The sequence below is a fragment of the Prionailurus bengalensis genome, chromosome B1 (genome assembly GCF_016509475.1).
Source record: "Prionailurus bengalensis isolate Pbe53 chromosome B1, Fcat_Pben_1.1_paternal_pri, whole genome shotgun sequence".
Classification (NCBI taxonomy): domain Eukaryota; kingdom Metazoa; phylum Chordata; class Mammalia; order Carnivora; family Felidae; genus Prionailurus; species Prionailurus bengalensis.
This window is the reverse complement of record NC_057344.1, coordinates 195,113,649-195,141,617: the sequence shown is the minus strand read 5'-3', so window position 1 is coordinate 195,141,617 and position 27,969 is coordinate 195,113,649. Positions and strand designations below refer to the sequence as shown.

Below are 27,969 nucleotides of genomic sequence, written 5' to 3'. Positions count from 1 at the left end.
TGAAAATCTTACCCTTAAGGCAATGGGTAGTTGAGGTTGCGGCTATGGTGTTGCTGGAGGGAATGTGCAATCTGTGGTGAATCAGAAAGCTTGCCAAGTGCAGGTTCAAAGGACACCTGGGTGGTTTGGGGAGAAAAGGATCAGAGAAAGCAGGGAGGGGAGAAAGGAGGAGGAAGAAAGAGAAAGGTTTCTCTGAGTCCTTCCAACATTCCCCTGAAAAACACTCATTTTCCTCATCTTTCTGATCCTGTGCTCTTTCCTCTCACCGTTACCTTCCCTCTGAGATCCGCAGAGAGACTCTGTCTCCACCTCAGGCCGCTCCCTCCCACTGAAAACCTAGTCCTTCATTTCCAACATGTTCTGCGGAACATAGAAAACGAACCATCAGGGGAGCCTGGGTGGCTCAGTCGGTTGAGCGTCCAACTTCAGCTCAGGTCCTGATCTCACATTTTGTGAGTTCGAGCCCCGCGTCGGGCTCTGTGCTGACAGCTCAGAGCCTGGAGCCTGCTTTGGATTCTGTGTCTCTCTCTCTCTGCCCCTCCCCCACTCATGCTCTCTCTCTCTCTCTCTCTCTCTGTCTAAATAAACATTAGAAAGAAATAGAAAGAAAGAAAGAAAGAAAGAAGAAAGAAAGAACGAAAGAAGATGAACCATCATCAATGAACTTTCTGTGTTGTTAGCGGCCTGGCCATTCTCCCAAACGGATCAGTGTCTGAGACTATCACTGCTCTATTAGATTCTGGACACACGTGTCAACAGGGCCATTGCCAAGCTGAAGACAGGTGGCTTGGGTGACCGGAAGAGGAGTGTGAAAAACAAAGAACACAGAGAAGGATTGTGGGGTCCCACCCTGCAGAAGGGCAAACCGGCAGGAGGCACAAGACTGATTTCAGGTATTTGAATATCTTCCTCAGGAAGGATGTCTGAAGCAGTTCTTCAAGACTGGGCATCAATTACTTAGGATTCTTAATCCATAGAGGATTTGATCTGAGTCAAAATAGCAGCTCTATCATTTTCTAGGCTTGTGTTCTGGGGCAACTAACTCTTCTCGTGGCCATTTCCCTGCTGTAAAAAATGAGGAAAATAGTATCTTTCTCATCAAAGTTTCTGTGAGGATATAATATGGTGCTCAATCGATCAGAGCTAAGATTAATATTCCTGGTATCTCTGTGAAATGCAATAGAAGAGAAAGCATTAGATATACAGGGTTATTAAGTTGTTTGGATCATAAAGTATAAGATTTTCCTTCCTTCCTTTCTTCCTTCCTTCCTTCCTTCCTTCCCTATCTCTTTCAGAGATAGCTTTCTGACTAACCAGGAATTGCAGGTTTCCTTTAGCAACACTATAGCAACAATTCCAGCTATAAATTGCCTTACTCAAAAGACTGCATTGTAAACAGGATTCGAAAGAGACCCTGAAAGAGACTCAGAGGGAGTGTCTGGCAAGCAGGGAGGAAAGAGAGCTTTGCAATATTATATAAATAAAGGAGAGGGAGAGTCTTAGCTGTGGTTCTCAACCTTACCTGCACCTTAATCATCGACAAGGGAGCTTTGAAAGATCCCGGCGCCCGGGCTGGACCCCAAACCATTACATAAGAACCTCTGGGGCTGAGATCCAGACATAAATAATTTTTAAAGCCCCCCCCCCCGCCCCAGGGTGATTCTAATGTGCAGCCAAGATTCAGAACCGCTGTGTTAGAGGAAGCGGTGTCCAACAGATGGGGAAGCTGCAGAGTTGACAAGGCTATATGCTGTCCGTGCAGTGTCATCACACTGGGAAGTTTCTAAACTCTGGAGAGACTTTTCGGGAGAACTGCAGAAACAGAAAGCCTGCTGTACACGCAAGGAGGAAGAGCCTATTACAGGGGAGGCTCGGTCCTTCAACAAATGTGCTGGAACAGAGAAGGGAAGGGTGAGGACCAGAGCTTGAGGAGTCAGCAAAAGCAAAATACTTCCTTTTCGGCACATGGGAGACCCAAACATACTTGAGCCAGAGATGAGCCTACCATATTGTGTATGCTTGCAATTTAAATTTTGGAACGTAGTGAAAAAATATGTGCACCGATCCGGTCAATTTCCTCTGGAGGATTTCAGGTTCATCGCAGACCAAGTGTGCCCCGCCGCTTTACACCCCACGACTTGTTTTGTTTTAACTGTCACTTGTTACATTTTCCGCTGTGGGTCAAACATGTCACTGGAGGCTCACAGCCTCCCTGAAGCCTCACAACCCTGTAGAGTGCTGCCATTTTACCGAAGAGGAAATGCCTCAGGTGAGGAAATGAGATCCAGAGAGGGTCGGTGGTTTGCCCAGAGGCGGTGGGTGGCAAAACCAGGCTTCCAACCTGGATCTGTAGGACCCCCCAAGTCCCCTGGGTCTTCTCGCCCTGCCGTGGCACCACCGGATAAAACACAGGTTCAATCCTTGGAGAGCTAGCTGCGTGCTTCCATCGAAATCCACACAATGGCAACGACGACCTGGGGCCTCTGAAAGAAAAGAATTTTTTAAGAGTGAAAAATGTACCAGAGGCTGCAGCACCTACTCTATAGGTTGCGGAGGGCCTGGGCAAGAGAGGGGCGGGCACGAGGTCAGTGGCATCATGGACGTGGGTGCCCAGGGAGGTAGTGGGGGAGCAGCCAGAACGGGGATCGCCCACAACTGACACTGATCTGCAAATGCAGCGTCTTGAGCTCAGGTGCGGTGGCATTCAGACAAAAACGGCCACGCTCAACACTGCTCCTCTCTGCCACCTGCCTAATTCCCTGGACGTGCAGTGCTTGCTGACCTCTGCCTGCCGGAGCATGCGACACATGTCAGCTCACTTGGCTGCCTTCGCTTGCGGAAACTAAATCTCCGCATCCCTCGATTACCCCTGAAAACTGACTAGTGTTTATTTGCAAGCAGTACTTTCCTTCAGTACGTCCAGGTGTATGTGGTCCAGAGGGCTGCTTTGATTTCCGGAATATCAGCTTAGAGGAGAATGAAATCTAATAACATATATAATATTAGCTCCAAATAGCCGCGTGATCTGTGTCAAAGAGATGATTTCCACTTGGGCCAGCATCTGTACATATTATTAGCTATCCCTTGCGCCCCGACGGAGGACTGAGCAAGACATTGCTTTCCCTCCCAATCAAAAAGCCTGGAAACTGCTGATGCAGTGTTTGCATGAAAGAGCCAGTGACATTTTGTGTTGCCTTTTTAAAAAATGTTTTAATATAACCGTATTTTAAGAGAAACTGGCCAGCAAGTTCACTCCAGGACAAGTTTTGGATTCTTTGCGAATCAAGTTGGGTAAGACCATAACAGAGACTGTTTGGTTTGGACAGAAAAACTGCCAACATGCCCATAAAAGGGAGAACTGGCTGGGCATTTTTCTTTCGGCTCTCATTTTCAGATTTTCTTCAAAAGTGAGTCTAAGAAAAATTTGGGAGAAGCCGTGTGATATACCCATAAAACACCAAACACCTCATGAGCTTGTGTCTCAGACCGAACCAGTTTAGGGATTTTGTGATGATTGAGAACAACATTCCTGTCTCTGATATCCCTAACTGATTATAGAAGTCATCAGAATAAAGGAAAGATGGGCATTGGCTGAGTGCCTGCTGTGTGTCTGATATGTGCCCTATGTCCTAACTGTTAGACAAGCATGATCTCATTCAGTCTTCCCGGTCACCCCCTCAGTTAGTATTATTCCCATTTACCAAGAAGAAAAAGAAGCTGAGTTATGAGCTCCAGAATGAAACTACTATTTGTCCAAAATGTGTTTGAACCAGCAAATGTATGAATCTTAGAAGATGAATATATATGTGTATATATATACTCATATATATTCATCTTCTAAGATTCATATATATATATATATATATATATATATATATATATAGTGGATATATTGGGGCGCCTGGGTGGTAGTCGGTTGGGCGTCCGACTTCAGCCAGGTCACGATCTCGCGGTCCGTGAGTTCGAGCCCCACGTCGGGCTCTGGGCTGATGGCTCAGAGCCTGGAGCCTGTTTCCGATTCTGTGTCTCCCTCTCTCTCTGCCCCTCCCCCGTTCATGCTCTGTCTCTCTCTGTCCCAAAAATAGATAAACGTTGAAAAAGAAAAAAAAAAATTTATATAGTGGATATATATGGTGTATATATATATGGTGACTTTATATATATATGTGTGTGTGTGTGTGTGTGTATAGAGAGAGAGAGAGTGAATACACACACATATTATATAATGAATCTATAGGTCCTGTATCAATTCTAATCCTTGGAAATCAGAAGCTCATGTTTTGTGTGCCCAAAGCTTCAGCCGAGGTACATCCCAGTATTTGTGGATCTCCTTGAAGAAGCACCATGAGCCCCTCCTCCTCCACAGCTGTTTTGTGGAAGGCTGGTTGTGTGCACTTAACCCTCATCAAAACCCACCTTCCAACTGGGGAAAATGAGGCTCAGAAGTCCCAAACTGCAAAGGAGAGGAGGCTGGACAGGGTCTTGAAGGAATGATGGGACCCACTTGTCCAGTGGAAAAACGGCAGAAAAGGCTTGCATATGGAATCCATGGGGAAGGCCAAGGAGCCCTACACAGATCAGAGAAAAAATGTCTGGAAGGAAAGTAGTTAGATAAAAGTTGGATAAGATTTGGATAGGGTCAAACCAGGAAAAACTCAATACAGGAGAGTTAATGCTGACTTTGTTCTCAACGAACTGGGGAACCCATCGGAGGCTTTTGAGTGAGGGGGGCATGTGGGATGCAGAATTTTAGGATTAGCCTGGCCCTGGTGTGAAGAGGGACGGAAAGTGGAGAGGCCAGAGGGAGAACTTTACTCAGAAGGATTCCATGACACTCTCAAGGCCAAGGCTCTGCATGGCATTTGGGTTCTGCCATGTCCTATTCTGGAAGAAGACATCCTTATGGACTCCTGTCGAATGGGCTCAACCCTGTGGCCTTTGATATGGCCATGTCGTCCTGACAGTGCAGGAATTCCAGGAACTCTTCCAGCCCCACCCGCTAATGGAGGAGGCCCCATACACTCATGTTGACCTTAGAAAGCAAGAAGACAAGATAAGCTTGTCTCCTAAATAATTTGGGGGGGAAAAATGTTGTTGTCTCCTAAAGAATTTTTCCCAACGCTCAAGGACCCAAATTTAAAGTACAGGCCCCAAAGCAAAAATGTCAGAATGCGAAGAGCTCACTTGAACTTTGTTAATACTTAGAGGACCGTGTCCCAGAGAGACACTGCTTCCTCACTCCACCCCAGCTCACGTATGCAGGCACGACACCGCTAGATTCTTGCTTTTGTCAGAGCAACGTCCAGAGACTGATGCATTAGGAATATCCAGGTGAGGCCTCGCTTTGGGGCAGGTGATGGGTCCGTGCTGTTTACAGGTTGTAAAAATTCAGGAAGACTGAGTGGGGAAAGGGGCTGGAAAGCTAGGATTGAATATCTAAGTCTGCTTTGCCAGAAGACCTTGGGCAAATTCATTCAGCTGCAGAATAGCAATAAACACATGAGGATGAGATTAAGGAATGTAAGTGACGGCATCATAGCAGAAGGAAGGAGCTAACACAGCAGTGAGCCGGGTCCTAAATAAATACCTGTGGGGCCAGGCAGATCGAATGAATGTTGCAACCCTGTGAATACCTGAGAAACTAGAATCTACTGCCCCACCCAAAGAAGGCAGCCCTGGGGACCACTCGATTTACTTTCTGATTTTGAAATAATAGCAGCTGATTCACATCATCAGTTAAACCCCAGACAAAACAGCAGATTGGGGAGCCTGGGTGGCTTAGTCGGTTGAGCGTCTTACTTAGGCTCAGGTCATGATCTCCCAGTTCATGAGTTCAAGCCCCGCATTGGGCTGTCACTGCTGTCAGCCCAGAGCCTGCTTAGGATCCTCTGTCCCTCTCTCTCTGCCTCTTGCCCCCCTCCCTCAAAATAAATAAAGAAACACTTAAAAAAATAATCCATCAGTCTTTTAAAACACATACAGTCGAGGGGTGCCTGGATGGCTCAGTCAGTTAAGCATCCAACTCTTGGTTTCAGTTCAGGTCATGACCTTATGGTTTGTGGGTTCAAGCCCCACATTGGGCTCTTCATGGTCAGTGCAGAGCCTGCTTGGGATTCTCTCTCTCTCCCTCTCTCTGCCCCTCCCTCATTCACACTGTCTCTGTGTCTCTCAAAATAAATATAAACGTTTTAAAAAAGTCAAAATAAAACACATACAGTCAATTATTGCAATTTGCAGTAGTTACGTTCTATGCAAAGTCATTCCAAAGACTGAATTAGCAAGTCCTGAACCCCTGCTCCTGGGGAAAACACAGGGGTAGGGTCTTGCCAGCTTCTAGTCACAGTGTTTTCAGCGGTAGATCAATATACAACTTTGTTTTACATGTGTTTCTGTTTAAAGGCACTTTATTTAATGCGTATTGTTGGTTCATTAATGTTGAACCCATGGCCAGCAGCACTGTAACTCATGACTGAATGAAGCTTATCTTACTTTCTCCATAAGGCATCTCACAGCCCTCTTGTGCTTAGGAACGTGAGAAGGAACTTTTACGTTTGGGGCCCATTTGAACAGCAAAATCACCACCAAAAAAAAAAAAAAAAGAAAAACCTAAAAGTGTCCAAAATGTGGCACTAAACAGACAGCTGAAAGGATACTTGTTTATAGCATGAGGGACTAAAAGAGGAAGGTAATACATCGCCTTGTTTGACCCCAGCTGGAAACACGCCCACCAAGGCACTCAAATCTTTGCTGCTCTGTGCATATCTGCAAATGACCATGAAAGCATCGTTGAGTATTGATTTGCAGTCACCAATAAATTTCAGCAAGTAGGCGAATTTACCAACACAAAGCCTGAGACCGTATCTAAAACTCCATTCACACACTTACATACGAGACGTAACATTTACACTTCAAGTTAGCCTATCAGAGCTCTGGTCAATTCCTACCAACTCAGTGTATATCTAAGACCCGCAAGAATGTAGCCCAGAGGACACGATGGTTGTCCAAAAACAAAAACAAAAGTTTCATTGTGAAGTCGGATTTTTTTTTTCTAGAAAGGGCAGAGGCCCAAAATGGAATTATGCCTGAGACAGCTTTCCAAGATACTACAACAGCCTCTTGCACATTTTAGCATTAAATGATAGAAAATCTTCTTCCTATTGAATCAGACTCTCTTTCTGGAATTTTTCTGAATTGATCCTAGTTCTGTCATTGGGAACTGCTCAGAATAAGGCCAGCCCCCCTTCCACACGGTGGTCTCTCAAATATTTGAAGACTCTACCAGTTCCGTCTTCCAAGACAGCGATTTCCCATGTTAGACACCCTCATCCTTCATAATTTCCTCATTTCCGCTGTCTTTGTGATTTTCTTGCAACATGCTCTAATCTGTCAGCAATAAACTGCTATCACCCACTTACTTAGGCGCTAGAATAAAATGAGTTAGCCTCGAATTCTGCCTAAAGGACAATTAACTTAAACAACCTTACTGGGGGGTAATTTGGCAATGTATACCGAATTCCTTAAAATAAGCATATCCTTCTATGTCTTAAAATTCATTCTAAGGAAATACTGAGATTTACTCATGAGGATGTTTATTACAGGTGATTTACAATCCCACCATGTGGAAACAATCTAAATACCCAAGAATAAAACAACATTAAAGAAATTAGGGTATATCCATATAGCCACTAAATAAATACTACGTAGCCATGAAGGAGACACTGAGCAAATCTACATAGACTCACACAGGTATTTATATAATCGTATTAGTAAAGAAGATTATAAAAGAGTGGGCACGGTTTGATTACATTTTTATTAAAGCATTCATCTACATTCCCAGGGGTAAAGAAAAACACTCCCTAGAGGTTAACACAGGCTCTTGAAGGTTTAATTTCAAGTGTTTCCCTCCTTCCTTATCTATTTTTTCTACAATAAGCTATGACATTCATAATAAAGGAAAGCAGCTCTGATTAGTGTATAAAAAGATTAAAATTAAAACAACTCTGGGGTTCCCTATTGCTTTCAGGAAAAAGTCCGACCACCCTGGCTTGCGACATGGGGCCTTTTATGATCTCAACTCTTGGGGTTCATCCCCTAACAAGCCACACACACAACATATTCCACTTTGGCCAATATGAACCATCTAAAATTCACCCGATTTGTTAAGACTCTTTTCCACCTTACACCTTCCGTTTGAGACATCCTCTAGGTTTCAAAACTGGTTTGGGGAGATTGTCCAAAATTATACTACTCATGAATGGCAAAACCAGTCCAGGCTGCCTGCCTCTGGAACCCATGGTGTCTCCCCATGATCCAAATGAAAAACTGGGACAAGTCAAGGTGATATTTTTCTAACTATCTCTGCGCCACATTTAATGTCAGCATAGGCACACACTTAGACTGTTTATGACCTTATCTGAGGGAGAGAAAAAGCCATGAAATCTAGTTCTTTCCATTGTCAGATAAAGTCAAAATGATTCCAGAAATGTGTTTTTACCTTCTGAGAAGAATGATCCAGGGTATTTGGAGCAATATTTTAGCCAGACATTAAAGCCCAGTTTTCAACCATATGCCCTATGTAGTCAGATTTCACTAATATAGTCTACTTTGACTTCTTTGTCTGTTTCATTATAAGAATTTAATATTGAGTTTCAAAATCCAAATGGCATAAATAAATTCCAGATGTCTTCCCAAATCCCTAAATCTCGCACTAGAATGAGGAGAGACACAGCTACATATGAGTAGGTGGCTCCATTTTAATTCACTGAAAAAATGAAGAGAGCAGTTGGTCAGAGTTTCTTTCATGAAAAAACACATGAACTCTTTTGAGTTTCTTGAGGAGCTGAGCCTTCAAGATTTACAGCCCAGCTGTTTGACATATGTTCTGCCTTATTTCTCCCCCTCGACGGGTGAAACAGCATCATCGCAACCTAGGGCTCCAGGACCGGGCTGTCTCAATTCCACTCCAACTGGGTGACTTTGAGCGACTCATTTAACCACTGTATTCCTAAGTTTACTCATCTGCAAAATGCGGATAACCACGGTACCTACCTTGTAGGCTTGTGGTGAAGACGAGTGAGTTTATAATCAGGCATGTTTAGCACAGTGCAAGCCATACAGCAAAACGTTTGCACTCACTGTCCCCTAACAGGTGTGTGTATGAGAAGCTGAGTGACGTCTTCAGTGGCTAGAAAATTCCTTTCTCTTCTTCCCGTCTCGACAAATAGGGCTAAGTCTCCTGAACCTCGGATTAGGAAGACTCCCATCTTTTCCTCCGTGAGTGACCACCAAGCAAACTTCAGATCCCAGACCCCTCCCTGAAGCCTGGCCCCGGGCCCACACGTGCACTACCTGAGTCCACATTCCTGATCTCAGTGCCCAGGTCATACCATCCCACCAATTTTGCATCTGGGCAACTCACTCACAAAAACGTAAAAGCTCTGTCCTCAGAGGATTTGTGGAGGGAAATTCACGCACGTCTCCAGTGAATTAAAGGTCATATGTGTAAAACACCGAAGGATCATAATTAGTTCTCCAAAATGCTAGTTTTCTTCCCTCATTTTCCCTCCGCCATTAATGATTGGTACTGATGTGTGCAAGAAACACTTAATCACACCCATAAAAGACCTTCACCGCTAACCTTCAAGAGACCGTTTACAGTCCGTATATCCCTCGGCATCTCCGTTTCCACCCTTGCCATATCTTTTCACCTCTCAATAGCGATGAAAGCCTGTGTGACATTTTGATGTTTACAGGTCCTATACGTACGTCACCTTACTTACTCCTCCTATCAACTCTCTAAGTAGGTTGTATTATTACTGTTGTTGCTATTGCTGCTGCGGCTGTTGTCATAATTCTGCATGCTGGGGAATGAAAGCTTCAACAAACGGAAAGACTTGCCCCAGATTATGCAACTGATCAACGACTCCATAAGGATTTGAACCTGGATTCTCTGCCCTACCATTCTGCGCTTTTTTCCTACCAAACTCCACTGCTAGAGTTATAGGATTCAAGAGTGAAAACCTCCTTAATTCTGTGCTGTATCTCTTCCACTGGATGTCCTTTATTTAGGTGACGCTTTTGATTTTTCTGTTTTCTCTGATGTTGCTATGGCTTGGAAAGCTCGATCTCGGCAGTCTCGTGGCTAGGTCGGAGTTGTTTCTGCAGGCTATCATGGCTGTGTGCTAGATGGTTGGTTTAAAAAAACAAAAAGACATGTTTAATTGGTGTTTTCTTTCGGGCAGCATTGTGTTATACTGTGGCCAAACAATGCCTCATCTAGAAAGAAAAAATGAACGATTCCAGAAAGTTTGTTCAGAAAGAAGCCAAATCTTTTGCAACAATGAGGCATTATACACAAATCTGAAAGTATTTCAGATTGAGAAGATGATGGAAATGTGGTGTAGAGCTGTATCAGTTAGGGAATGTGCTTGACCTCATGCAACAGAAACCCAGCTTCTGTGACCTGGCCCAACGGGGGTTATGTCTCTCATCTACAATGAAGTTAGCTTGGAGCTACGCAGTCAAGGGTTTGTATGATGGCTTCAATGTCATCAGACCCAGATTCCTTTCTGCTCTTATGTTCTGATATGTGACTGTGTTTGCCATGATCACAAGATGTCTATATTAATGTCATGACTGCATTCTTGGTGAATGGCAAAATACAAAGAACAAGAACTGAACAGGTGACACCAGCTGTCTTTTTCCTTCAAGAGGCTTTCCCAGAAACCTCTTCCATCAATCTCTGCTCACATATTCTGGCGCCGACTGGGGGTGCCACATGGCCTTCCCTAGCCACAGAGAGTCTGGGAAGGGGGGCATTACGTGGTCATATTGCCTCCTCAAACAAGAAATCTGTTAGTATAGACTTTGGGAAGCAACTAACAGAGACTTTCAAGACAACTACCATTCACTGAGGGCCTGCAGTGTGTCAGGCACAAACTAAGACAAAGCTAAGAAAGAAATTACCCTAGGCGAGCCTGGGTGGCTCAGCAGGTTAAGCGTCCGACCTCAGGTCAGGTCATGATCTCACAGTTCGTGAGTTCGAGCCCCATTTCAGGCTCTGTGCTGACAGCTCAGAGCCTGGAGCCTGCTTTGGATTCTGTGCCTCCCTCTCTCTGCCCTTCCCCTGCTCACGCTCTCTATCTCTCTCTCAAAAATAAAGAAACATTAAAAAAAATTAAAAAGAAAGAAAGAAAGAACACTATCCTTGGGGTACCTGGATGGCTCAGTCGGTTAAGCATCCAACTTTGACTCACATCATGACCTCATGGTTCGTGGATTCTAGCCCCACATCGCTGGAGCCTGCTTCAGGTTCTGTGTCTCCCTCTCTCTCTGCCCCTCCCCCACTCTCTCTCTCTCTCTTTCCAAAAAATGAATAAACATTAAAATTTTTTTTAAAAACAAATAACACTATCCTTGCCTTAGACATACAGAAAATGATATCCACAGAGATATAAAGTGTGAAATGAGAGGCACTGTTCTCAGAAGATTGCTATGTGAATTTTTCTCATGTAACAATGCCTGGCACTGAGTAGACACTCAAAAATGGTTTCAAATGTTTTCTTCTCTCTGTCCTCTCTCTCCGTTGAAATTAGAGATGCAGTGCCAGCTTTCATTTGGAATGCCTTTATTTGCATTGTCTAATTAATCTTATTATGATCTAACTATGGCTACCGTTCTGGCCTGTGCACCCATATACCCCAACCTTTGGCAAACATAGCATTGCTGACTCTATTAGATCACGTCAAATCTTTCCTACTTGATATGTTCTCTCTTTTTGATTGACTCTCCAGAACTGTGATGACACTGTTTTTACTTTTCATTTCATCAGCTAAGGCATAAACAGTCTTTGGCTTGGTGCCTTATCAGTCTCTTCGTGTAGGGACTCAGTGATATCCATTGAATGAATGAATCTAGGCTTCATCAATTACCAGTTGCATGGTCTTGGGTGTGTTTCATAACCTGCCATGAGCGAGAAAAAAAAATCAATGTTTTTTGTTGTTACAAACCACTGAGATTTGGGAGTAGTATTATAGCTGCAATAACTGATTATTAGATTCCTCTACAGGGGGAAGGGAATTCGTGGAAAAGAAATGATCAGTAGATAATACCAACGGGATTTACTACAGAATAGTATCCACACGGTAAGAAGACACATTGTTTTTCTAGCATTCATTACAATCAATGGGCAGTCTTGAATTATAATAATTTCACACATAATAAAGGCTAAAAAAAAATGACACACAAACTTCCCCAAATCATACTGAGGTTTTTAGAGCATGTATAGATTATCAACGGGGAAAAGAAATGTTTTCTGGGCAAGCACCATTCTGCTGCATCACTGGGCAAGCACATGAGATGCCAGAGATTAAGAAAACACTCTGAATGCTTATCTCGCTGACACAGCCGCGTTTTCAGGGTGTTAGGTTTGAGTTACGGGAAACAAATTAAACAATCTCTCTGTACAGAGTAGAACGGGTAAAGGATTCCTCTTTCGTAGAGGCACAAATTGCATCTCTTGATTGTCAGTGAAAACCAAAGCTGGAGTAAATTTAGAAATCTGACATATGATCGCCTGGAGCTTTATCCCTGCTAAAATGTAAATACACACCAGGGTACAATGGGGTTTTCCATCTCGTTTGGCATTCTCGTGTATTTGACTTCTTTTCATGAAACAGCCAGTGACACAAGGATTTGGGGAGCAATAAGCAGGTGTTTGGCACCATATATAAGTTCATACGTAGGGTGTGAGTCACAATTTAGTACTTTTCAAGGCATTTGTCAAATAGCAAAGGATAGCTCTCAAGAGATTGCTTTTTATTTTTCAAGAAGCATGAAGAACTGGAAATGTATTTGTGTACCTTGGAATCAAACCGACCTGGATCTGATTTCCAGGTCTCTTATCTAATAAATGTACAACATTAGGCACACTACTTATCACCACTGAGGTGTTTTTTTTTTCCTCATCTGTAAAATGGGGGAAATAATACTTAGTTGAACCAAGTGATCCTGCCATATTTGCAGTCAACAGAAGTGGAATGTTAGCAGTTTCATACGGTTCTACTGTCTCGCGGGACTGAGTTCAGAAAAGAAGACCAAGCCCATATATGTCTGCTAGTCACAACGCCTTTGTTTCATGTGACACACACCCTACTCAAGATAGCTTAAGAAAAAAGGGAATACATTAGCTTACGTATTTGGTCAGTTTAGAAACAGGGTTGGCTTCATGCATGGCGCAATCCAGGGGTTCAGATGATGCTTTGGATCCCCTTATATCTCTCTCTGTCTCTCCCCCCTTCTCTCCCTCTCTCTCCCTCTCTCCCTCTTCTTCTCTCTCTCTTTCTCTCTCTCCTTCTCTTCCTCTCTCCTTCTTTCTCTCCCATCCCACTTTATTCTGTGTCTGTTGACTTTGTTATACACGGTGGACAGGATCGCCAATGATAATCTTTAGGAGAAGCAAAAGGGACTTCGCTCTCCCAAGGGCTGTCTCTCTTCAGTTACACTCTCACCTCTACCAGTCATTGTTTTCAGATGCTTCAGGTGGCTTGCCATGCTTGACCCAGCCTAGTTAACTTTTTCACTCCAAGGGAGGTAGTGCTAGCCCAATTAGAACCACATAAGATAAGGAAGGAGTTAACCAAAGAATATTGGGGCACCAGGTAGGCAGGGAAAAAGAGATATCCATTACATTGTGTGCAACACTTAACAGATGCACCGAAATTAGCTAAAGCATTTTCTACGCAATATCCAAAGGACATGAGAGGTAATATTTACCCAAAGATAAGGTTTCACCCAAAGACACAGTGACCAACTTTTTTCAATTTGCCCAGGACTTTTCTGGTTTAACACTGTAAGCCTCATGCCCTGGAAAACTCCTTAGCCCCAAGCAAACCATCCTAGTTTGTCTGGACTATCGGGTTTTACACTGAAAGTCCCACATCTGGGGAACCCCCTAAGTCCCAGGCAAACCAAGATAGCGGGTCACCCTGTCCAAACATGGCACTTGTAAGTGTAAATGTTAGCTGCATTTGAACTCTTAGTAAGTGAGCTTATAAGGTGCTGCATCTGTAGAAGAATGATGTAGTATGGTACATCCAAAACAGCAGCTGGTCTTATGGGAAAAATGCTTATCATGCCTGTTTGATCTAGAGTTGTTGGATCTGCCCCTTTGCTTTTCTTCCCCCTCTGCCTTCTTTGTTTTCCTTTCATTGTGTCTTTCTTTCTCCCTTTTTTTCTACCCCCCACCCCCCCGCCTTTCTTTCCTTCCTTCTTGCCTTCCTACTGACCTTCCTTCCTTCCCTCTCTTATTTTCCTCTTTCTCTTTTACTTTCTTTTCTGGTGACATGTTGACCTTTCAAATTGCACATGGCTTAGATTATGTTTCAAATCTTCAAAGGAGCTCTTATGCGCTGTTTGACTGAGATAAACTGGCCACCGTACATTCATTTATCCCAGATAATGCCCCGAATAAGTGGAAAGATCATTGCTGATTAAGACGAGCAACATATGGGTGATTACTAGGAGTTTGCTGAGAAAGCACAGTCACGATGTTGAGCATGAAAAATGAAATAATTAGGATGGGGAGCAGAAAAGACAGTGATGGTTGTGAAATGAGGAATTAGGAGACTGGAAGAATTTGAGATTGAGTTCCTTCAAGGGACATTTTGGTTTAAGTGTTTACATAGAGGTTACATCTACTACCAATGGAAATTGCTAAGATTTGGGAGCTCTTTCTTCCTTTGAATCAATATTATCATTAATTAAGCAATGTAAACCAGGAAATCCTTCCTGGTTACAAACTATGCTTTGAAGCCAGGCTTGCATTTGAGTGTTTTCAATCAAAATCTTAGAATAAAATTGGAAAGAAAGCAATTTCTCATCTTCAAAGGAGAGCTATCCGTGGGGAAAACAGTCTTCTGAATTATACTTCAGAGAATGATGAGAATTTTGTTGCCCTTATTGAAGTGCTGCAGTTCTAAAGAAATAACTACACTTTGGAGACAAATCCAACTGCTCCCTTATAGCAAGGTTCCACCCACAAGTCAAGGTCATTGACTTAGGACTTCCACGAAATGTGGGTTTTTCACATATTAGTACTCACATTATTGTCATAATTTTTGTCATTGTATGGTACCACCTGTGCCATTTATTTACCTAACATCTTGCTGCAAATTTACTTTTTAATTAGATAGACTAAGCCAATGCACCCAATGCAGCCAATGCAGCTTATTAGGGCTCATGAATACCCTTTGTGGGAAGAATAGTATTGTCACTCAGAAGAAAAGCACTATACTATGGATGCATTGAGTAAAGCCTGGGAGACTCACCACCTGGTTCTCAGCTTGGTTCTACCTTCTGGTAGCCTTGAAATTTGGGATTAATTTCAATTTTCTACTCATATAGTTGTAAGGATTAATTGGTTGTAAAAATTGAGGAACAATGTTAGCACATAACAAATGTTAGCTAAGATTCTTTTCTTAGTCCATTAGTGAAGAGAGAGATTTGCATAGTCCTGTAGTGCAGAAGAGACACTTTTGGGAGGAAATGTGTCATAGCTAGGAAGGGACAAAGGACACATCATCATCTTAGTTTCTAAACTGGTTTCCCCCAGACCAGGTTTTTATCACTTGTGGCTTGAATAATCAAGAAGGGAAAACAAGATTTTGTGAATCTGTCCACACAAGTTGAGCCTATTAAGGGCCCAAGTGAGAAAAAAAGCCCAGAGTTAGGGAGAGGATAGGATGCCCTTCCTCTAAAGAAAAACCAACATCATTTTGCTGTTAACAAGGATTTTAGCTGATTTTTTTTTTAACATTCTAGCTTCTGATTATGTTTAGTGTTTAGGTTATTTTTCATGTGTTTATTTTTTGTCTGGCAACCATATTGAATGTATATTCTTTCTAATAGGCTTTTAAAATTTGCATGCATTGTTTGGGTGTGCAACTGTGGTATCTTTCAATAATGATACATTTGCTTCTTCTAATCCAATTCCTGTACCTCTTATTTTTTGTTTCTTGTCTTATCACATATAAATTATTTTACCACTATTTAGGAATGATTAAACTAGTATTGAATTCTTGGATACACTATGGTAAGGATGATCTTGAGAATGTAGCAACTAAAGCCCAAGAAATAGCTAAAAATATGTTGCAATAATTTGAATGTATTGTGACAATGCCATGGACAAAGACAATGGGTAAAAGAGCATACAGAAAAAAAAGTCATATGCTAATTGAATAAATGAATAAATAAATGAATAAATTGAGTCATATGCTAATTGAATAAATGAATGAACATAATGGAATGTAAGAATCAAAGCCTGACTGTAAGGCTTCAAGTGTGTAATGACACCAGAAGGTTAGCATTCATATCAGTCAGGAATCAGAAAAATAAAAATCACTCTAGGTAGGGGTTGAACATGAGAAATCAAAGCCTTAAACAACCATCAAAAGAACTGTAGAGAATCTACGCATAAGATTAAATTGCACTGAACTTTACAACATACAAATGAACCCATGCAAATGTAGTGAAATCTGAATATGTTCTACAATCTACTTAATAGTGTTGTACTGATGCCAACTTCTAGTTTTGATATATTACAGTGATAAAAGATGTCATTATTGAGGGGAGCTAGTTTTTGTTTTATTTGGTTTTTATGCAACTTTTTTTTTGCAACCTCCTAGGAGTATGCCATTATTTCTAAATTAAAAAAAAAAAGTCTGTGGAACCAATATTTGGAGAAGAGACCATGATGTTTTTCTGGAAACTCAGAAGTTCAGGGTTGCTGGAAAACCACACTAGACTATGTGATTCTAGGATCTCACTCAGAAGCTCCTACAAACTTTGCATCATTTGAGTGTCCTCACTCTGACTGCGACTGCCCCCAAAGGGTGTCCCCTCATTCATTTCTGCCTTTGACATCCCTGTGGTGCCCTCATTGGCTGGTTCTAAGCAGGGAAACTGACTGAAAAAGTTTTGAGGAAATTTAGTTTCAGGTGTCGAGTCCCTGAAATATAAGAGAGAGTAGAAAGATCCAGGGATAATGCTGAGTTAAAAACCTGTATCCCAGCTCACTGATGTTTAATAAATACTAGAAATTTATAATATAGTCTTTGAAAAGGGGATTTGAAGAAGGAAATTAGTCAAATTTTTCAGTTTGTGAATGAAGAAAATTCATAAATAATTTCATTTCCCAGCGTAGTTTCTCGGTCTCTCTGCCAAGCTATCTTCATCCAAAAGAATTTCTAATAAGCAAATTTTTATAACATTTTTACAGTTTATAAAACAATTTCACATGGACTCTGTCATTGGCCCACCAAACACAGATGAGAAACAGATACTAATGAAAACACTTAATACCTATCTGGAACTTTCACTAATGTTATCACATTTCCTTGCAACACACTGACAAAAGCGTCTTCCTTGTAATTCTCTAACATAGCACGTTGTCTTTCCATACCTTTGCACATGTGGCTTCTATTGCTGAGAATGTCTTTCCTGGTACAAATTCCTGCTTGGCAAGTCCTATACTGCCTCATGCCTTGTTGCATCGGGATCTCTCTTTCGTCTCTTTCCTGAAAGAGACCGAGCCTAGAGCAGTATGAATAGGCAGCCCCCACCGTGCAGAGGGCCAGGCTGTGCTGCCCTTACAGGAATCCGAGGGTTGACCAGAAGGCTGGCAGGTGTGACCCAAGGTCCGTTCCTCAGCTATTGTTTCTTATTCCAAGAACCTCACTCTTGATGAGCCAAATCTAGTTTCCTTGTGCAAAACAGCAAGGAGAAAAATGAATTTGGTGATAACAGAGGGGTTAACATTAGTGGTCTAATGGTTGGAGATATTTCAGTGAACCAGACATCCCTGCCCACAGTGAAACCTACAAACCAGTGAGGAAGACAAGCATTATGCAATTATCTTAAAAATATACAACTCTTCAACTACTATAGCTATGAAGTAACATTTGTAAAGGTGTACAAAAAGGAAACAATAATGAAGGGGAAGGATAGGAGAGTATAAGGGAGAGCTAGAGCAGGTACAGGGCAAGTCAAAGAAAGCTTCCCTGAGGTAAGGACACCAGTTGAGTTCAAACTGATGAGAAGGATTTATCAACACAGAGGAGTCTGGGAGGAAAGCAGGAAGAGAAAAAGAACGTTCTGGGCAGACTCCTGACAGCTGTCAGCCTAAATTCAGTGGGGAGTCCCTAAAGAAAACCACAGAGTTCCCCTTCACCCCCTCCCCTTCTCACCGGGTAACACCTCCCTGACGTGAGGCAGCTGAGCTCAGTGTTAGCAGGAAAGAAACATAGAGCTTCATGGCTCAGAGCCCAGAAGAAAAGAGGGGATGGAGGCAGATTGTGTCATGAAAAGAACATGGTGCTGGTCATCACAATTTACATGTGGACACTGCCACTTACTAGATTTGTGACCTTGGAAAAGTCACTACCAGCCTCTGAAAATTGTGATGAGGATTCAATGAGAAAAGAAACAAGTGGGGCCTTATACCCAGTGAGTGCTCCGTAATGTTTGCTTAATGTTCTCACTTTCTCCAGGTCTGCTCTGGACTCAACTGCGTCCCTTCAAAGTTCATAGGTTGAAGCCCTGACATATAGGGTAATGAGACTGTATTTGCAGATAAGAGTCTTTAGGAGGTAATTAAGGTTAAATAAGCTAAAGGGGCAGAGCCTTGCTCTACATGGACCGTGGCCTTATAAGAAGAGGGAAAGAGGAAGAGAGGGAGGGAGGGAGAGAGGGAAAGAGGGAGAAAGGGAGAGAGGGGGAGAGGGAGAGATGGAGGGAGGGAGGGAGATCCCTCCCACTCTCCATCATGTGGGGATACAGTGAGAGGCAGCTGTCTACAAGCCAGGGAAAGGGCTCTCACCAGAACCTGACCATGCTGACACCCCATCTCAGACTTCCAGCCTCCAGAACCATGAGAAAGTTAATTTCTGTTGCTTAAGCTCCCTGTCTATGGCGGTTCGTTATGGCGGCCCAAAAACTGCTCTTAGAGATGATGGAGTGCAAATCTTAACTGCAATGACATTCGAAGAATGAATTTATGAAAGGGCAAAGGAAGGGAATGGGATAACTAAACAGGACTGGGGGTTGAGCATTTTCATCAGTGAGGCTGGTCTCAATCCATTTGCTGTCTGGCCGTAAATACTTGGATGTACAAGTACATCCTGTGTCCAGGATGCACACAGCCTCACATGTGTCAAAACTCTACAGATGGTTTTCTGTGTGGTTGAGGAAAACATTTTCTCCTTCTTTTCATTCTTACTGTTGCATGAGAAATGGAAGGACACATAAACTCTAAGAAAGAAAGAAGATCAGTAGTGGCCAGACCGGGGATACAAGCGCCAAGAGATGGCATAATAAGGAAAGAAAGGCAAAGTATACTCCTTAAAAGGAGAAGGAAACAAGTCCAAGAACCCAGGATAGAGGACGTGGCATCATCCCATCAACAGAGCTTTCTGTGCGAAATGCTATTCGGGATGCTGGAAAATACTTCCTCACAATTTCAAAGCCTGCAAGTGTTGATAAGCACGACCTCCATGCAGAAGGCATTTGATCTTCCCACCGCAAAATGAGGCAAGCCCGGCAGGACAGGGATTATGTCTCCAGGGAGGAAATTGTGGTTTGTAATGCTTCAATGAAGTTCCCTTGGCTGATGAGTGTTAGAGGCAGTAGCCAAGCCTTGATTTTCTGATTCCAGACCCAATGTCCTTTCTGTGGCAAATGTCCAAACATGCTCTACCTTTGCATCTGATCTTGACCTGGTTTTCCAAGGTCAAAAGTTTTCTCCGTGTCCTGTCTTCTTCCTTGACCCAAGGAAATTCTCTGCCCCAACAAGTCAGATGGCTTGTTGGATGGCTTCTTCCAGAACAGAAAATAACCCTGAATGGACTATGAGAACAGAAAGGGACAAGAGTAGCATGTAGATTGGGCCCTACTGACAAAATCCCATCGTGGGGTATAATTGGTCTCCGCCTTGATGAAGTTCTCCCTCAGTGATCCCGATACTGCGAGGCCACACAAACACAACCGTTATTCTGACTCCCACTTTGCAGCCCTGAGAACAGATTCATGACACGCCTTCCAAAGATCAAGAGCCAGATGCCAAATCTTTGTCTGTCTCGACCTCCCTATAGGGGACGGAGCTCTGGTGTGACAGTCAGGAGGCTCTTGGGGTCCAGTCCTCCCACTCATACCCCGTGCACTCCTGGTCAAGGCTTGTAAACCCTGGGTTTCATTTCCTTCCACTGTGAAATGAAGGGACCGGAGGGCACGGTCTCTGAGAACGTTCTCTGAAGTGGCTGGTAAGAAAGCAATCACAAATATTGAAACAAAATATGGTCCAGATTCTTCATGCTGGTTCCCAGATATGATTCAGGGAGGGAGCCAACAGATAGAGGAGGCTACTTATTTTTGCTGGTGAGGTCGACAGATACTTCTTTCGAGCTCGATCAAACAGGAGGTCTATGCAGGCCACAGCGTCATTGCACGTCATGGGGCTTGCGTGCTCCCTCTCTCCCAGCCACTGCTCGAAGCCCGGGAGAACGTTTTTGAAACCAATCAGGAAATTACTTATCAATCTGCAGCCCCGCAGAGCTATCAGGCTCCTCGCTGCCAAAGGGAAGGGGATTTCGAGTTAAAGCTCCACATCTGCGTGCACTAGAATTCAAAGACTCCAGCTGTTGGAAGGTCTTGCGAGCAACGTAAGTAAACAGCCCTCTCTCCCGATCGAAGTGAACTTCTTCAGGCTTTTCTTCTCCCACAGATGAGTCTTTTGGCTCGCGCTGGTGTTGAGCTGTTCTCTCTCTGTCCATCTATGAGGTTTGGGGGTGTTTACTGACTGGGGCTTACTCAATGAACCGTCTCCTCTGGGGGTTGCTTCTGCTGAACAGAAGAGAGAAAGCGAAAGTCGTCAGAATCGGCTTGGCTTGGGAAGGGTTAGTTCTGAAAAGAGCCTTTGACTTGGCAGTTACGCTCCTAAGTGGCTATAGATCCATAGTCAAGAGGAGCAAGAGGCTGACACTTGCGGGAGCCTCACCCGGAAACACGGAATTGTCATCGAGTGCCTGCATCTGTCATCCGTGCCTACATAATTCAAATTGAAGGGCTTTCCTTCATTCTGATACACCGCAGGAGTTTGCTCGAGGAAAGGGAAACATACAAGCTAATAGTGTCTGGTGGAGATTTCCCTGTAGTAGTATAAACCTTGTGCTCGATGTCGTTTGGGTTGAGGGTGCTGATTTATTTACTGTTTATTTTATTAAACAAATGTGCTCGGCATTTTACATTGCTGTGGGGAGGATAAGGCGTTCATTGCAATACACGAGCGCGAACTGTGTTGGTAAAACTATGGGCTTGTGTTAAGAGTAATTATGAGACGGGATTGCCTAGTGTCGTACATAACACATTGTACTAGAGCATATTTCTTTCAAAGCTTTTTTGAAATGTTTATTTTTGAGAGAGAGAGAGAGCGCTGGGGAGGGGCAGAGAGAGAGGAGGACAGAGGATCCAAAGTGGGCTCTGCACCGACAGCAGAAAGCCTGATGCAGGGCTCAAACTCATGAACCATGAGAACGTGAGATCACTATTAGGAGATCATGACCTGAGCCGAAGTCAGAAGCTTAACTGACTGAGCCACCCAGGCGCCCCACTTTTAAAGATTTTTTAAATCAGATTGTGGTTAAGGACTGGGAAGTAATTGCTAGAGGACAGCTCATGTAAAGGAAATAGCTCTGTTTTGATCAACATTCGCTCTCTGACACCCTGCAGCTTCCCCAGGACCTTGTCCTTTTCCAGGGTCTCTCATCAAGAACCCTACGGCTGCAGGGAACTCGAGTCCCAAGGTCTCAGACTCTGTCCCCCCATCAGACTATGCATCTGTCAATGTGTCTTGATTCCTACTTTGCATAATAAAGCCTGGCATCCGCATCTTGGTTCTTCTACTCCCTGGAAAGCTCTCCTAAGCACAAGAACAACTGGCCTTAACTCTCCTCAATATCTGACTCGCTTTGTTTCCCTTTGAATACCTTTGTTTCACAGTTTGATGTCCTGTGAGGACTAGACCGGCTTGTTCCTCATATGCTAATTAACTCCTCTGTGCCTTGATGGCAGTGCATGCCTAAGGCATGTCAGAGGGCCAGGAGGCTCCGGATGGAAAGGGATGTATAACAGCCTATTTCCTGTGTAGACACCCCCTGGAGCAACTTTTAGTCTGAGGTGATCTCTAACCTTTCACTTTTACTTAGTACATATTACGTGCTTGATGTGCTAAAAGCAATAAAAACAAAAGCTGAGACGATGCTCCCCTTCTAGAACTAATGTGTTCGTAGTCTGTGGAGCCCAAGCCAGCTTTTGTTTTCATGGCAATAATTAAATAAATCTGGGCACTAGCTGTTGGACATGTGGGGTGCAATGGATCATAAAATGGAGGGATACGTGTTTGGAATGCGAAAGGAAATTATCCAAATATTGGGAAACATTTACTGGGCATTCGCCATGCATTTGGCCCTCTGCTCACCGTGTCGCGTGATGTCTTTGGAGCAGGCAACTCGCTGGTTAGGAGTAGTGGCTCTGCAACCACAGCACCCGGGGACACGTCCCAGAGTGGCCTCTGCGTGGTCACTTCACTCCTCTGTGCCTCAGTTTCCTGAGTATGAAATATGGGTAAAAACCTTGGGGGCTCATGGGAGGGTTGAGAGTTAATGTAAGCAAAGCGTTATTTGGGTTTCTCTGTAGGAGAAACTGAGGCTAAGGCTAGCTAAGTAACTCGCCCATGGCGGTGATGGCCGGCAGGGTTGGGATTTGGAGGTAAATGATCTGGCTGCATCGTAGTGGAGAAAATCCACGTTTAGAACCAGCATCTGCTTTCCTTGCTCCCCTCGTGCTGTTGGGTTCCTTGGGGTGTCTCCTTGCCAGGCCCTCACAATGCCTCCTGGGGGCATGTGACTGACCACCGCCCGCGAAGATTTCAGACCAGGAAACAAGCTCAAGACGCGAGACAACTCGCCCCTAGGTCACACACTGAGAAATTACCAGAGCTAGGAGCTAAGCACGGTCTTTCAAATCCCCACTCCCACTTTCAAATCCCCTCTCCCACTCTTTTCAGGACCCCACGCTCTTGATGAGGCCAAGTCCATACTGCCCCCTGCAGGGGAGAGTGAGCTAGTGGAAGAAGCCAGTGCTACATATCAGTGAAGGCCTCGTGGGTAACTGGCCCGCGGACCTCATTAATTAAGGGCTGCTTGGTCAGTAACTCTCCAGAGGATTTGGATGTGCATCAGAGTCAATCACATTCCTCAGCCTGTTTTGTAATCTGGGAAAGAATGAATATTGCCACATCCACCTGAAGAAGGTGAAAACTTGTGCTAAGTACAAGAGATTGGGCCTTTTCCCCATTCAAATTTTTTGGATTACCCTGTGTTCAGAATCAACCTTATTCCAGAGTTAGTTACTGTCTTGTTTATATCCCGGTGCTTTCTTCAACTTCTGGCATGCGTCACCTGCTTCCAAGCCCTGTGACCACCTGAACTTGTTGTCATCAACACTTTTGGTTGCATCAGCAGAGGGGCAGTTTTCCTTCCTTTGTAGGCCTGTTATTATAAATCAGTACAGCTCCGTGGAATTCATCACCACCTTAGAACAAAGTGAGCTGCTGTCTGTATAGCATGAGAAATTTGCTCAATAAACTTAACACAGAGAAATCAGCGACTTGGAGCATTTACTGTGCTGAATAAAATACAATGAGATCAATTTCTCTGAAGACTACTTCAGCACAGATAAATGCAAGCCAAACGTGTTCTCAAAACATGTGCTAGGATCTTTAGCTGCCTCGGAAAGAGGTCACAGAGGGTGTGGTGGAACAGGAACCACTGATGCTGGGAATAATTTCCGGTGATGGCAAATGTCAGAATTGGAAGGGCAACGGACGTGGTTTTGAACTCTGGCTTGATCACTTTCTAACTGCAAGACTCCAAGTATGTCACTTACCTCTCAGGTGTATGTAACAGACATAACCAAACCCGCATGGCACCTAGCATAATAGGTGCCCGACCAACAGGGGTGTTCCTTTTCTCCTTAGCTCTGGTCCATTCAGTCTCCAGATATTTACTGAGCACCTACAACGTGCTATGCACTATTCTAGATATACCTGTGAAGCGAGAGCCAAAGTCTCTAGCTTCATACCTCTAGAGGGGGCAAAAATAGAATCATAAACCAGAATGTAACTTCAGAGACCGGAAAATGCTATGGAGAGAAAATAAAGTACAGTAATGAGATAGTGTGACTAGCAGTAAATCCATGGAGCTTCTTTTAGGCCTGAAAATCTGTTTTGTCATTTCCTTTCCTCATCGTAACATCATATGCCATGAGTAATTGCATGAAAAGAAGGAGAGAAAAATCTCTGAACCAAACTATACTACATTCATTCTTTCATTCCATCTTCTGCACTTTTTTTCAAACTGTTCTTTGTCATCAATGATAAATGAGTAGGTCTTAAGTGAATGAAGATTAATTAATTATTCTTCTTAAAAAGTTCAAATCATCACAATTCCTAGGGATTACATTGTTGGAGAGGAGAAGAACCACCGCATGGCAGATTTTAGGGATGATTTGTGCCGCTTCACAATGACTTCATGTGTGGCTGCGAGTCTGAAATTGTACATATGTTAGTGCAGCCAACATGCAAAGCTGCCAGACGTTGGCCGATCCAACGTTCTATTAGCCAAGAGTCATGTGTATGGCTTTGAAAAACAATCCACGGTCTGAAATGTTTCCTTTCTTAAAATGGTGCAGCAAACCTCACTTGGGTCTGAGACAGCGTCTCTCCGTAGCGAAGGTCACAGTGTAGATAACTTGTACCGGAGGAGTCTTTGTCTTTCAATCAGCCAACTATTTGTGGCCAGAGTATACTTGGCCGTAACAATCTGGATGATTGTCTCATTACTCCATTATGCCTTTATCACCATCGTGTAAACCCCAATTAAGGGTCCACAACTTAGAACGAAAATCCTGTGTTCATGGCAACACAAACCGTGCAGGCCAATGTTTCCGATTTTCAAATATAGCACTGATATTTTTTTTTTTTGCTTAATTTATAGAAATGTGATCTCTCCAAATTGCAAACACATTTTTAGAAATTGTTTTGGGAAAACCAGGTCCAAAGTTAAAATCCAAGGACTGAAAACTAAGAGCGAAGAAGAAGGGACTAGGACATTGACAAGTTAATTAACCGGTCATGGAGAGTGTTGTGGGGCAATTCTCCGGTCATGGGGAGTGTTGTGGGGATGCTTCTCAGGACTCCAAAGCAATCTCACCCAGAGAATGGTGGTGAGCTGCTGTCCAGAGGCAAGAGTAGGAGAAAGAGGCTACTGTTACACATGCACCTTTATGACAGATACCATTCTCAGCATTTTATGTATATTAGCTCCTCATCAAGACCCTAGTGTGGCTACTATTTGCTTATTCTACAGATGGGGGGCTGAAGCTTGGTGCAGTTAAGTAACAAGAAAGTTCAGCACCAGCTAGGAAATGGCAGGACAACCTTAATCCAGGACTGCCCAGCCGCACACCCCACTCTACTGCCCTGCTGGAGAGAGATAAAGTGTTCTCCCATCCCACGCGATACACATTCTATGTAAGTAAAGGAAGGATGTACGTTTTTAAATGTTGAAATGGCCTTCTGAGGGAAGAGGCTGAGGAATTGTCTCTTCTTTGGAGGTCTATTAGACCCAGATTGCTTATCATACACGTCTGGTATGACTTCAGTGTGGTCCTTTCCCAAGGTGAAAAGAAAGACAAAATGATTGCTCAAGGTCCTTTCTAGTTTTCCTGACCAAAGGCCAACTCTACACCCATGCAAGGCAAAATGGTGGTGACATGTCACGCCTGGTCACCCCGCTCTCCCTGCCCGACTCCATGCCGAGTGCTTTGGCTGAAGTGATGTCCAGGCTTCCTGGAAAAACCACAGTCAGTCAGATCACAGGCTCTGCTGGCCATTTTCCCACAACCAGGGAGGAGACCCAACTCTGTTCCAGTTCGTGCCCAACCAAAGGAACACCATTCCAGGGAATCTATTATCTAATTTGGTGGTTGTACTTCCAGTGTTTCAGAAATGCAAATTGGGACCAAACCGGCATAAAAATGGAACACAGTTAGAAAATAGGAATGCCTTCTAAAATTCTGGTTACCAAGTGCATCAGTTTGGATTGCATTTATCTGTGAGCATCAGAAAATCTGGGTCCTTTCACATGTAAGGGGTTTATTTTTCTCACATAACAAGAAGCCGAAAGGTAGATGATCCAAGGACGATGTGGCTATTTAAAGGTGCCATCGGGAAGCCACATTCCTTCTGTCTCCCTGCTTCACTAGTGTTGGTTAGCACATGGTTTTCATCCTCATGGTGGCAAGACAGCTGCTGTACCGCTAGGTATTGAGTTCATATTCTGGGCAGGAAGGGAAAAACCTTCTTGTCAAACTTTGCCCCTTTAATTGGAAAAGGAAACCCTCTTCTAGGACTTCCCATGTACTTGTGCACCCCTCACAGCAAGACGATCTGGAAATTTGTGTATTGTTTGTGTATTCTGTCTTTCATGTAGAAAAAGTCGGGGGAGGCGGGAAACAGATTGGGGTGGGTTTTGCGAGAGTCAAACCTATAGTATTTGTCAAAATATTCCACAAATTCCTGTTTATGAAAGCAATGAATTTGGAATTTGATACATAAACAAGAACTATATTACATAAACATTTGCTAGTTGCACCTATTTTGATACTTAATTGTGAGCATAAAAGTATTTTTAAAACAAGTGATAAGGGGCAGGTAGGGACAGGATTCTATCCAAAGTACCACAGAGGAGGAGGAAGAAATGGGTTTGGGTGTCAGATCAAGGTCTGCATTCTGCCTCATACCTAACTAGGTGTGGGATATCTGCAGGCCGTCATTTATTTATATTTAAACTAGGGGTAATAGTAACTACCCACAGAATTACTTTAGAATTTAATAAGATATATAAGTTTATAAAGAATATACCTTATAAAGAGTCTGGCACATAATAAGCATTCAAGAAATGATAGTTCTAAGGGTGCCTGGGTGGCTCAGTTGGTTAAGCATCCGACTTTGACTCAGGTCATGATCTCACGGTCCCTGAGTTCGAGTCCCACGTCGGGCTCTGTGCTGACAGCTCAGAGCCTGGAGTCTGCTTCAGGTTCTATGTCTCCCTCTGTCTCTCTGCCCCTCCCCCGCTCATGTTCTGTCTCTCTCTGTCTCTCTCTCTTTCTCTCTGTCTCTCAAAAATTAAAAAAAAAAGATAAAACGTCAAAAAATGATAGTTTTCTCTTGCTTTGCACCTTTTATTCAGCAAGTGCATAAACCTTCATGAGCTGACAGTTGAAAAATCAACTCTTTGATTGCAAGAAATGAGGACAAATTCACCGAATGGTGTGTAGCCTTGTTCTATCCGGACACACCAAGATTCTTTCATTTTGGGTTTCATCACATTATCTTAGCAAACCAGACAAAAATGTCCAAGTGATTGTGTTTTCTAAACTGCATCATACACTTCAAAGTGCCATCTGCTTGTAACTTGTTACAAAACAGAGTCAACAGAGCCATTTGTTGACATCTGAAAAAGTGACCAGTGTTTGTTATCAAGGGACATCATTCCTAGAATTTGTGCAATTTGTTCTGTGGTGTTGGGATGTGAAGGAAAGCCTGCACAGAAACTCTCAGCTGTTTCAATACATTTTCCTCATTTTAATCCACGGACCCAGGTCTTAAATCGTGTTGCTTTCCGTTTTAATTATCTCTCCATGTCACTCCAAACTTTGCAGTCAAAGGTGGAGATTTAAGGCTTATCACCTCACAGTCGTCATTGCAAAATTAAAAAGAGGAAATGAAACAAACCAAAAAATGTCCACAGCTTTGCCAAGTCTGAATCTATCCATCAGCCAAAATCTCATTTCTGCACT

At 43.4% G+C, this 27,969-nt stretch overlaps 1 protein-coding gene across 2 annotated transcripts in view; it reads left to right on the top strand.

The window, feature by feature from the left end:
* Window positions 1–27,969, top strand: part of C1QTNF7 (C1q and TNF related 7) — a 107,200-nt gene that overhangs the window by 12,049 nt on the left and 67,182 nt on the right. The window contains exon 1 of one of the 2 annotated variants that reach the window (XM_043572940.1): window positions 18,941–20,711. The exons of the other annotated variant lie outside the window; for it this stretch is intronic. The gene's annotated coding sequence lies outside the window, so the exon portion shown is untranslated. Of the gene's footprint in view, window positions 1–18,940; window positions 20,712–27,969 lie in introns of those variants that run through there. 2 annotated transcript variants of the gene reach the window in all.